Source organism: Bacillus rossius, chromosome 17 (genome assembly GCF_032445375.1).
Source record: "Bacillus rossius redtenbacheri isolate Brsri chromosome 17, Brsri_v3, whole genome shotgun sequence".
In the NCBI taxonomy this organism is placed as follows: Eukaryota; Metazoa; Arthropoda; class Insecta; order Phasmatodea; family Bacillidae; genus Bacillus; species Bacillus rossius.
In genome coordinates, this window is record NC_086344.1 from 32,888,407 (window position 1) to 32,901,984 (window position 13,578).

A 13,578-nucleotide genomic window follows, 5' to 3' on the forward strand; every position below is an offset into this window, starting at 1 on the left:
TGGAAAGTTACCTACCATTGTTGTAACTGTAAAACTCGTGAAAATATTAGTCGGAGTATGTGTGTGTGTGTGTGTATATATATATATATATATATATATATATATATATATATATATATATATATATATATAACCTATTTTACGAAACATTTTTGTCGAGGTGAACATTTTTGTTGGATTACCATTACTAGCGTTATTGACCGTATTTATCGCTAAGTCATTTGTCGGTGTATGTATTTTGGTTGGATTAACGTTTCTGTTATTTACCGTATTTATCGCCGTTGTATTTGTCCATGTAGGTATTTTGTTGAATTACCTTTACTAGCATTTTTGACCTATTTTCAACATTTTTTTTAGTTGCATATTATTTTGGATTAGGACCATTAATAGGTTTATTAACCGTATTGATAACCAAAACATCTGTTGAGGAGTATAGATTTGTTGGATTACCGTTACTTGCATGCATTATTGACAGTAATTATCGCCATGACTTTTGTCAAGATGTATTTTGGGTTTTTTGAGTAACCATTATTAGGGTTATTTACCGTACTTATCACCAAACATTTGTCGAAGAGTGTATTATTTGCCGAGGTTTTTTTTATTTCTGTTACTAGCATTATTGACCGTATTTATGTGTGCGTATTTTTGATGAATTACCGTTATTAGAGTCATTGACTGTATTTGTCGAGGTGTAGATAGAGATTTGTTGGATTACTGTTAATATCAGTAATGACCGTATTTATCGCCACGACTTTTTGTCGAGGTGTATTTTTGTTTGTTGAATAATCGTTTTTACCGTTATCGACAGTATTTATAGGTTTGTAATTTTTTTTTGTTGGATAACCATTAACAGCGTTATTGATCTGTTGTTGGTTGGTGTCTGCACCTGACTGCCGGTAGCGGTTTCTGAACCCAGGCCTTGTGGATGCAAGTCCCTGGATGCCTCAGGGCTATCTCATTTGGTGTAATTACCTGCAGATTGAGGGCCGTATTGGCCATCTGTGTTCGATATAGTAGCCACCCGTCCAATCTCTACCTATTCTCTCTCTCTCACCCCCTCCCCTTCCCATCCCTTCCCTTCCACGGTGTATCTCCCTATGTCTCCATCGTCCCAGCAGCCTGTGCACTATAGATGTGAAACCGTTAAAATTCCAGCAATGAATTGCATGCAATCCCACCAGGAATTGGGTAAAGTGGGAGATATGGGGACAGAAATACTGAATCTTGTTTTTAACAATTTTGTGAGGTTTTATATTGAAAATTTGGTTCTGTCAAAGCCCAGTGACTAATATAATTCAGCGGAAAGCCTGGAGTTCAGTAGGGGAGCGGGGGGTAATGAGGGTCAGTGGGGAATGGCGATCACCCTTTTTTCTCTGTTCCTACGCAAGTTGGGCGCATCCCGACGTGTGCTGCCATCTCTATTGACGCAATGGAACTACGTGCTCTTCCTACATCAGAGTCGTGTTGTTCTTCAGTGTGTGAAGTAAAGTGGAAGTTTTTTTTTTGCTGTTTTCTTGTAATTTTCTGCACTTATTGCTTTAAATGTAAGTAATAACAATGTGCATGTCGGCACTAAATAGTATTACTTACGTATTGCTAGTTATATTGACTTTATTTTAATGCCAAAGTGATTTAAAAAAGTTCATATTAACGTTTATGTTGCGACCAATAAGATGGCGGGCATGTTGGGGCAATGAAGATCAGTGTGATCGCCATTCCCCACTTATGATCGCCATTCCCCGCAAGTTGTCATGATGGTTTAATTTAGTTTATTGCGTCAATTAGATCTATTTTGATTACATTTTTGGACAAAGACGGTGGTCAAGTCATGGTTACAAAATACAAAATATTGAATAAATAATAAGAAAAATATTCTGAAACACTGTCAAACAATGTCTTTTCTTCTGTTGGTAATCATGATTGTAAAAAAATGGCCAGCGTTTTCATTGTTTGTAGCATTATCCTGAAACAATTGGTCTGACGCTTCCTATTTTTTGCGTGCACTTAATACAACATTCAGAGATATTGACTGCCACACCACAAAAGAATAATTTGGAAATGAAGGCCCAAAAGAAAATCGAAAAAAGGAAAAAAAAACCTAACGAATCTGCACAACGAAAGAAAACCAAAGTGGACACTACATCAAGAAAACCTCCAGCAAGAAGATCCAGAAGGAACTTTAAAAAATGGAGTTTGCTTCAAGATACATCTTCAGAGTGCGACAATCTTGATAACAGAGATCTTTATGACGATGCTACAAGTGATGAAATTTCTGAGTGCGATGAGGAAAAATTCTTAGTGTTTGGTGAATTTGGTATGGAAAATGAAATGTGGTATAGGTGCACAGTTTGTGGGCTTTGGGCTCATTCTCTCTGTACTGGATGGGAGAGTCCTGAAGGCTACACTTGCGACTTATGTGTACGTAAAAATGCAAAATGATTCCAAAGAATCAATTAACGATGTATAAGTACTTCTTACCTACTTCTTTTTTAATGCATACCTAGTCTAATTTGGATGTAGACTAATTAGCTGCATTTTTTTATTAGGGCCAATTGTACCATATAAATGCTGGTGCGCTGTTCATAAATTATTAATATCCGTTAATGTAGCCATAGTTATCCAAATGGCTGTAAATCATTTATTTTATTCCAGTTTTAAAACAAGTTAACATTTGATGTTTTGATCACGATTGCCCCACATCATGATCGCTATTACCCCAAACTGTGGGTAATGGCGATCAATGTAGTACATGTACTTAATATTTTTTAAATGTTAATGTTTTGTTAAAAATCAGTGGGTGACTATAAAATAACATAGTCTAATGTGTGCCAAAAGTTTATGATTTTTTTCACTTTGTTAATAATGTTTATTTATGTTGAAAAACTGATTTCTGCTTAAGTGATCGCCATTACCCCCTGCTCCCCTAACTGTATGCCACAGATATACATTTCACAGTGAATTATTTCGCGTTTAGTAATGTATAAACATTATTTTAATAACGCTGTAAATAAGCACTACTAGGGGTATTTTTAAGTAACTAATTTGTGATCATTGCCCCAACGAAGACAAAATTTAAAAATGAAACTATATTTTAATTTAATGGGATGGAAATTATTGAAATTAATATTGCTTATTTCGGTTCCTGTCTTTCTTCCTCAGAACTTTTTTTTTTCAAACTGATTCGTGGGCGAAGGTTTTCTAGGGTCTTTCATTGTCCCGTGGTCCTTTAGATAGTCAATAGCAGAAACAGGGCGAAATGAATGCTTGGATTTTTTTTTCTATGCTATATTTTCAGAGGCTATTGAAATAAACAAGTTTTTTTTTTTCAAAATCGTACTGTGTTCCCAAATAATGGCTACCGCGAAACTAGTAATTCCCCATTTATGAATTGGCGAATTCTTTCCCTTGAGTTGACTGCACATTGAAGTGAAACCATTTAACGGATCTGATGTTACGCTGTTTTCATATATTTTTCAACTGCGTCACTAAATTTGCTAAGGAATACAAAACGGAGATGTTTTTGTTTCAAATCCCGATGGGCGTCAAACCCACGAGTTTTTGCAAAGAGAGAGAATTTTCGGAAGTTACTTTTGAAGGATGGTATTTTTTTTATCGGGGTATATTAAAGATATAAAAAAAAAGCCAGCCGAACAACTCTTGTTTCGCGAGCAAGTTACTTTCGGCACAGAAATTTACCTAATATTTGCGATCGCTCCAAATGCCGTTCAAAAGTTTAATACCACTGTGTAAAATAATAAAATAGCACATATAACCTAAAGTTTTGCCGAGAAATATATAAATTTTTTTTTAAATATTCTTTTACATATAAGTAAAGAATACTTACAGCTGCGTCGATAGGCTATGTTTAGTTTAGGTGTTATTAATTTTTAAAGATTTTCGTGTAACTACAAAATTACCCCATTTTGCGCCTTACAATAATTGTTGTGTCCTATACTGTTAAAGTTACATCTACGTGGAATTTTTTGTTTTCATAGAAAAGTGTGGTTGTCAGTTTGGTTGAATAAAAAAAAAATTCGAAAAAATATCCAAAGAAAAGCCGGGCACATTTATTGAAGAAAAATAAATTAATAAAAGAGCACTCTTTTACATGATTTTTAAAAATTCATAACTTAACTATCGAGTAAGCTACAGAAGCCACAAGATGAACTACGCGCAGGAAGAAAGCAGGCTTCTGTAGTTTACTCGACAGTTAAGTTATGAATTTTTAAAAACCATGTAAAAGAGTGCTCTTTTTTTTAATATTTTTTTCAATAAATGTGCCCGGCTTTTCTTTGGATATTTTTTCGGTTTTTTTTTTATTGAACCAAACTGACAACCACACTTTTCTATGAAAACAAAAAATTCCACGTAGATGTAACTTTAACAGTATAGGACACAAAAATTTTTGTATGTCGCAAAATGGGGTATTTTGTAGTTACAAGAAAATCTTTAAAAATTAATAACACCTAAACTAAACATAGCCTATCGTCGCAGCTGTAGGTATTCTTTACTTATATGTAAAAGAATATTTCAAAAAAATTTAATATATTTCTCGGCCGAACTTTATGTTCTATGTGCTATGTTATTATTTTACACAGTGGCCTTAAACTTTTGACCGGTACTGTACTTTATTGAAATGTACGTATCCAAAATTTTGTTATAAACCCATTTTTGTTTTTTTTTATGTAGCAATGAATGCCTGACCTGGCGTTTCTTGTACTTGTATCACATGTTCATAATGATCTCCGAATCTATTTTTTTTTTTCATCTTGATAATGATATTTAAAAATAATTTTCCAAGCACAAATAAGTCATGAATATCATGCTAGTCTATTATTTTTGTTCAATAAGGCAACCGTACATACGCAAGAAGGAAAGATTAATGTATTCTCCCAAGTTTTACAAAAGGCGCAAAACTTACACACACACTATAGATCATGTTCACCATTGAGATCTCATGAGATTTGGCGCTGTAAGATAAATCACTTGAAACTCTCCTGGGATATAGCTTGGGAGTATGGGCGTGTACAATGGTTCTTGCACGAATATCACGTTGTGTTATTCCACTCCTGCAACATCATTATTTTTTGGAAAGTAGGTGCTATATAACTTAAGTAGAAGCCGAATTTCGTAAACTTATTTACCTTTATTTTTATCTTCTTGATTTACATTTTCATTTAAACCTTTGGTTTTTACATAGAAGTTCGGTGGCTTTGTTGAGATATTTTAGTGCTGTCAAAGGTGATCACCACGTAAACAATTTCGCATACATATATATAATTATTTATTTATTTCCGGAAGCACTTCATGTGAAGTTCCAAGCGTTGATGCTTATCACAATAAAACTTAATATATTGCTTTTATTTACAGAATCCGAACATTTTGGTTTCGACTTCCCGTTAAAAACTGCAGAAAATTCTAACTTAATATTTAACATTCCTGAATATGTTGCAGCTAACAACATGATACGGCATGAATTATTTATATTTTAACGCCTTCCATTTAATAGTTTCAAAACTCAGCCCCTGTTTAAAGCCTATCTTTAAAGGTTGTGTTTTTCTAAAAAGGTTAATTGTATGGTTCTACGTAAAAATAAGGCATACCACAAACATTTAGAATCGAGTAAATTGAGCTCAAAGTCGAACACACAATGGCCGGTATTAAAAGAAGTGGGTTGAAAGTTTTTGCACCTAGATGACACAGTAAAACATGGAATGTTGGCTAAATAAATTATTCTTAGTACAGAGTGCCATTTTACAAACACAGATGTGTCAGCAACTCGTTTTTGATGTGTAACATCTTAGCTCTCGGTATACGACAGTTGGTAGGAGTAATTTCCGTGAATGAAACGGAAGTCACATGGAACGGAAAAATTGTAACCACGGTGCTGCCATCTGTGGTGGATGGCGCGAACCAAAGTTCACAAAGCCAAAGAAAACTTTATAGTAGGTATTTCTTGTTTCATGAATTTGTAAAGATGGGTACTGTTTTAATCATTGTCAAAAATCAGGGTCAAAGCCGAGGTTTAGTATACATACTTTCAAAACTTTTTCGCTTTTATCGGAGCCGTTTTAATAATACAGTTTGACATTTCGCTCTGCAAATCGAATTATTCTATAGTTGACGTAGCTGCTCTGGCAGTGAAATTCTAGCGGCGGGTGCGGAAACTACATGTGATTCGCGTCGATAAATGTAGTTGAAAACATAATTTTGCGTGTAATTTATCACGGTCGAAATTGTTTTAAAGAATTCTATGTTCAGTTTTGGGGTGCGGGTACCTATTGCAACAATAGAACACATGAATCTGGTGGAATACGGAGGTTAGATACCAAAAAAAAAAAACATCTCTGGCAAGTACCGAAAAACTCGCTCACATTATTTTTTTTTCCGTAGTTAATTAATTTTTTGCAGAACACCAACAGTTGATACAAAAATAAATTTAAAAAAAGAAAATTTAAAAATAAATAAATTTAGTCAACGCCTTGGCCGAACCCTGCGGACTGTTAAAAGGTTTCGCTTGAAATAAAGAACAAAAATAACAACACACATGCGCACGAGAAATTTCGGGCGTGCCTTTGACCCCCGAGGTATTTCGACACACGGTGCTCAATAAGTTGGTCAACTTTGTTGGGGACGCCAATATAGGCGCCGGGACTCTTGCTAAAGAAGGTCGCTGCAATCGATGCGACGAAAAGTTCTCTCCCACGCTGTGAACTGGAAGGTATGTGTGCCTGCGACTCACTCACCCACGATCAGTGCCAGAAGTATAAAAAAAAGGGGGAGTTGTCTGTAAAGTAGGTTTACGGACGATAATTTTACGTGATAACGTCATAAGAACACATTGATGAAAAATTGCATACTTTCTAATTTTCAAATATTATTTACAGTTTTTTTGCAAATTTAATTTAAATAATTTGTTTAAATATAATCACGAACAATTAGTTATAGGAAATAAACTGAAATCAAATCAATGTCAATAAATTGTTAATTCGAAATGACGAAATTTGACAAATAAATATATATTTTTTAAATTGCTGCTTTTAAAAAAGTCCGCCTTAACCTGTTTGATAAGATTTTCTCGCACCGTGGTTGGCAGGTTCTTGCACGCTCGGCTCAGGCGGAACGTGACAATTAGTCATGCTTTTTTCGTGCGTGCAGCCGGCGTTCATCGATTTATAAGACGTTTATCACGTCAAAAATCTGCTGTTCTCAGCTCGTTCGTTCGACTCCGCGTTCTTCTCCAAGATTTCACACGATCCAAAACACGGAGTTTGGGATTTTTCAAAAAAACTGTATGCTGTGACGTAGTTTTATGTCACCTTCTGATGTGTAACATCTTGGCACTAGTGGCATCAATTTTGTAGATGGAACGTAAATGTGTAAACACGGCACGCGGCCATCTGTGGAAATCTCAGAAATATCTCGAAAAGATGGCGGACCCACGTTATTTTTCTGTATATATTTATTTCGTGAACATCGCAACATTTAAACCATGCATAGATTTTAAAAAATAAAACTTGATAGTAAAACAAGTATCCTTTAATACTTTATGCTATAATTTATAGTCATAAAATAAATAACAACTTAGAAAATACTTACGCATTACTGTTTTAAAACTTTTAAGTTTACATAGAACTATAGAGGTACCGCAGCTTTCGTCAAATTGTAGAGACTCAAGAAATTTTCAGCCCATAAATATTCGACGCCATGAAAAATAAATGAATTTCGTAATGAAATTTTTACTGTTTAATCTTAAATGTTAAATTAGCTCAGTGAGTTTAAGGTTTGTTTGTCGGAAGTATGTGCAGACAGATTTCTGTCGTTTAGGCCCAAATAAATGTACAAAACATATACTTGTTATAATGTGTGTTTTGAAATTTTTTCATGTTAATATTTTAGTAATATACAGAAGTATAACTTCTAACGCATGTACCTAAGTACACTCTCTCTTTTTTGTTTTACCTGGCAATTGCCATCTTCTCACGCCCAAAATATCGCCGAAATGACTTGTAGCCATCCTGATGATGGACAGCAAGTGTGAATTAGGATCTCCGCAGTTAAACATAGTCACTACCAAGAAATATAGTCTATTATAACCGTTTCCACAATGCAAACACCACAGTTCAGCCAATGTTATAAGTATGCGTCTAACCAACATGGCGCATATTATGAGCTGATAAAAAAAACTGCTTCACTCGAAATGACATAGACGTTTGTCACCATGAAATTAAATATATCAGAGTTAGATTAAATTTTGCTAACTTAAGCTTAACCAAACGTTTCAACTAAGTCACGATCATCTATAACGTAAAACCTATTATTTCACGGACGAGGGGTTGGGGGGGGGGGGGGTGGTTGAAGGGAAAGTAAAGAGAAAATTATTGCGAATAATGTAATACTTTTACGCATTATTTATAGAGATCCGAAAAATTCGCAGATTCATTTTGCATTATGCTAGAATTCATACTGCTTCTGTGATTGGCTCACAGTTTATCGGAAGGACCAATGTAAAGCCTTCAACCGAAGAAGTATCGAATCGCAAGCATTCCAGCTGACAGATCTCGCAAATGAGTAGCCAATTGGCAGGTGGTTTTGCCCGAGTATGTAGGGATTGTGAAGTCCACAATAGAGGTCACTTCCAGTCCCTAATTATTTATTTAACTGACCTAACCGAACCAACTTTTTACTTTAGATACGATTACATAGGCATGGGGAAATAAAATAAAGACAGAATTTTTGCGAAAAAATTTTGTTTAGGCTATAACACACGTAACCTAACTTTTTATTTCTTGTGCGTAGCCGCTACGCGCATAAAAAGTGAAACTTCGCAGGCACAGGGATATTGATGTATTACGATGCTTGCTGGTTTGCGAGTGCGCAACTATGCAGTTGTGCCGTAGAGCAAACATGTCATCGAGCGCCCCACTCTTGGACTCCGCCAACTAGGGCCACATACCTGATCGTTGCCATATCAGCCGTTACGCTATTTCGTTAAGTTTCGATGATGACGTCATCGCTTCGACCCACAAAGATGGCTGTGATGCAGTAAATATTCGAGGATAGACGAACGCGGGATAATCGGACGCCTGACTCTGGGTCTGTGAATGTTAGGTTTTCCCGGGAAGCGAGTTAGCGCCGCCTTCGCAGTGTCTGGCAGTCAGCCAATGAGACGTCAGGTCGGAAACTAACTGCCAGACCGTAGATGCGGAAGAAACGGGAAAACAAAAGAAATTGCTATAAGTTGTGCTATGGGTACTATGTGAATTATGTATTATTCTATGGCCATGTTCTTTTCCAGAAAATACCGTATGTCCATAAAAGACTTTCCCAGTTATAAATTTTGACAGTACATATGTAAGCGTTGTAGATTTTTGGTTCTAAAGAGTAACTCAAAAAGTTTGACTTGTGCATGCGCGAGCAATGCTTTGCGGTTTTCTCGTTTGGAGCTCCACCCACGCAAAATGACGACTTCTGAGCGTAAAGCGTTTTGTGTTCTGCATCTTGCTAAGAGTGAATTTGTAATTTCAGTCCAACGTGCGTTTCGTTTAAGGGGCCAGCCTTTTCAGAGGTGTATGTGTGTTAGTGATGCGGGGTGATAAGCGCGATGCTCGCTGGTATTTCTAGCGCGGTGTAGCCTCTAAGCGCAAGGCTCTGAACTGGCGCGCAGTCTTCTCGTCGTCACAGGATAACTGTGAAATTTGAGCGGTGACCGTGAGATTATATGGCCGAGAAATGAAGATAAATGTGTAATTCAAGTCCCTTAAGTGCCTTCAAGAATCTGTACTGGTTGTTTTATGCCTAAAAATTACTCTGAAAACATGCATTTTAACCATTTTAACTCTTCTAAAAATACAGTTTAAAAATTTGATGCGAAAACAAAAGTACCTTTCGGCCCTCAGCGAACTCTTAAATGTTTTTTGTAAACAGACCACACTAGGATATCTTCAGTGGTTTTCAAATCGCGTTGTTTTTTCCTGAAGCTCTGCGCACCGTGTGTGTGTCCTGGTAGGCGGAGCCTTAACGTTTAATTGTCCTAGTTCCCGACCATTGTATTAGTCGTAATGGTCGAGACGACAGAGCTCTTTTTCGCTGGCCTCCACGTTCACCTGACATAACACCATGCGATTTTTTTCCCCACCTTTGGGGCTTTATAAAAGATCGTATCTACGTTCCGCCGCTACCTAATGAGTTGCCAGAGTTGAGACACAGAATTGAAGAGGCCATTGCTTCCATTACTCCGGGCGTGTTAACCAAGTGTAGTAGGACGTGTGCCGTGTAACTAAAGGTGAACATATTGAACATGTGTTAAGAAAAACTAGGTTAGTCTACCTTCAATTTTTGATGTATGATTCGTTGTAAATGGTCTAAATATAAAATTGGTTGTCAGTAAAGTTGGTTTACCGACGATAGTTTAACGTGACGTCATAACAAAACATTGATGAAATGATTGCATACTTTTATGAATAAAATTGAATAATTTTTATTGAATTATCACTATTTTGTATTGATAAAAAGGAGTGAAATTAAATCTACAATTGAATTGATATATTTACTTTTATTTACACTCATTAATTCAAATATGTTTATTACTTTAACGAACAGATTATTTTAACTATAACTTTTATACATGTTTGCTATTTAACTTCTTCCAATCTGTTAAGGATAGGACGATGATAGGAAAAGTAGGAAACGAATGGGAGTGTTTTCAAGTTCAATGTGCCTCGAAAATGTAAAATAGATGGTTATTCCAATCGAGTGGAAGAGAGATAGATGCGGCGCAAGCGTACAATGAGCGTAACAGGACAAAGCATAACGGGACAATATGCGTAATGGGACAATGAGTCATCCTTTTTCGTGCGTGCAGCCGGCGTTCATTGATTTATTAGACGTTGTCACGTCAAAAACCTTTATAGTATACCATTGAAACTGGGATATTCTGTATTACCAGGCCAGTCGTGTTTTAAAACTTTGTAGTTTTGTCTATATTTCGTGGTTGGTTAGATTTATATCAGGTGCATGCCTGCTGCCGGCACACCAATCACAGCCATCCAGTGCGGAGGCAAACGCACCCTGAACGGCCCCATCAAAATATAGGGCACTGACTTCTCTTGCAGACTGCCGTCAATTACAAGGGAACAATCTTAAGCGGGGGCATACCTCAATGAGCGAGCAGATGTTTTCGCGAAAAATACATGGCTCGTCGTATTTATCTATGGTTAATTATTTTATCATTTTCTTCGTTCCAAGTCTCTAAGTAATAGTTCTAGGACGAAATAATTAATTGCATTTTCATATCCCAAACACAAAATATACGCTTTAAAAAAATTTAATATATTTACAAATTTATTTATAAAAAATATTTCAGTATCGAAAACATAAGTAGAAATTGTTTTGCAACATAAATATTATTAATTTTGTCGGGTAGTCTTTTTACGTGCTTAAAATTAGTAATACCGTGCAATTAGTAATTTGCTGAATGATATATTTATATTTTTTTGTTAAATTTCAACTGTCCCAGAATCTGTATTAATACACTACTGTTGCGTGGAGACTTCTGTGTTTCCTGCGAAGTGCTGTAAAGCCGAGACCACACAGAAAGCTACGCTATGTTCGCTATGTTCGCAATGTTCGCTGCGCCAGGCGGCCAGACAGGATAGTCCAGTTCGCGATGTAGGAGAGACGCATGCCGTGGGATTCCAGTGATGACATTCTGCTGGCTCTCGCAGCATGTGAACCTAAAAAGAAATGGGTTCATGAATTTTATATAAAAACAAAACAAAAAATAGGATTTTAAGAATTGAGGACGTAAACAAATTTAATAGATTATTTCAGGGTAAATTCAACTAAGTTGGATAGCATCTCCTTTGCAATGAAATTCCAGGCATTGTCCTGCATATCCTGCCTTCTATATTCTTCCGTCGAATTATTCCATAAACATGGATATATTCGTAATCTTTCAATTAACCTTTTTTCCCGTCGACTTTACTATTTAAATCACAATACGGAGAGATATTAAACTTCGTAAGAAGCAAACTCAGAGGTACAGCACAATTCAGTGCGAAAACAAATAGATGTTTTCTTTTTTTATCTGCGTACGCACAAAGACTGAAACATTAAAAAAAAAAAAAAAAGAACAGCCGAGAACCAAACACCTGGCGATGTCGCCAACACAGCGAACACAACTTGATGTGGCCAATGACACCTGAGATGCAGCTGACTGTATTTTACTCGCGTAGCGAACATAAGCGAACATCAGCGAGGGGAGACCTAAGATGCACATAAAGTTCTGCCATTCCCGATTACACCCGAACAATTCACCTTCGGCCAACTTCGGGATTGTTTTATTTTTGCGCAGGAAAAAATGAATTCAAATATTTAAAGTGATCGGTTAGGTTAGCTACATTAAAACACTTTAAAACACTATGGACGTTTAGTTAGGTTAGTATAGCTACATTAAAATAGAGAGAAATGTAAATATATATATATATATATATATATATAAATTAACCCGAGTTTGGCCGAAGGTGAATTGTTCGGGTGTAATCGGGAATGGCAGAACTTTATGTGCATCTTAGGCTTCCCGCATAGCGAGCACAGCGCCCTGTTCGGCGGCTAGACGGCGGTGGTGTCGCATCGGGCGGAGGCGTAATTCTCCGACGCCGCGCGCGCGGGTACGTATAATTCCTCCGCAGGCGTCCGCCCCATTGTCCGAACCTGACCATTGTCCGCCCTTTCCCGAAATGCTAAAACCCTGGGAAGCTCTGCTCTGAAGTCTGAAGGGTCGAGTGTTTCTCTCTTACCCTTCCCCCCCTCCCCTTCACCAAACATTACCCTTCCTTATTGTACTAGAGCTTCCTCAGGATTGTCTGTCTGAGACGAGGCATTGTGGTGAGATGTCTGCTTACAAGCAACCCGCTTCGGGAGAGGAATCCCTGGGATCCACAGACCCCCGATCAGGTTTTTGTCTAAATCTAAAGTTTGTCCCTTGCCCGCTCAACTTCACACACACACACACACACACTCTCTCTCTCTCTCTCTCTCTCTCTCTCTCCCTCTCCCTCCCTCTCCCACCCTCTCCCTCCCTCCCTCCCTCCCTCCCTCCCTTTCTCGGTACTGGGTGTTTGGTGGGAGTATAAATTCGTGAATGGAGCTGAAGTCGCGTGGAACGGAAACGAGTAACAAACGGTGCTGCGAACTGTTGCCGGACGGCGCGAACCAAAGCCCACAAAGCCGGGAAGTGGAAACTTCGTACTTAACGGTATTTCAATAAAATACCATGTTCAAACACCTCGGGTAGCAAGCAAATTCACGTGTTCTCCGGGGTTGCAAATACACTTATGTATTATGTGAAACGAAATACAACATAGAAGTCTTTGAATTCATACCCGAGCCTGATAAATATACGCAAACAGTTTTTTTTTTTTTTTAAACTGCATTTCCTGACTCGAATCACGCGCCGCTAGAATTCGCTGCCGGAGAAGCTACGTCGACTAATTCGAATCATTTTATTGGCCAACCGAAAATTTTAAACTCTATATAAAACGATAAAAGCGAAAAAAAAGTAATGAAAAAAATGGA

The 13,578-nt window shown here is 37.1% G+C and overlaps 1 protein-coding gene across 10 annotated transcripts in view; it reads left to right on the forward strand.

Annotated features, from left to right (window-relative positions):
- LOC134540837 (allatostatins) overlaps window positions 1-13,578 on the forward strand; it is a 510,609-nt gene that overhangs the window by 416,506 nt on the left and 80,525 nt on the right. The window lies entirely within an intron of this gene.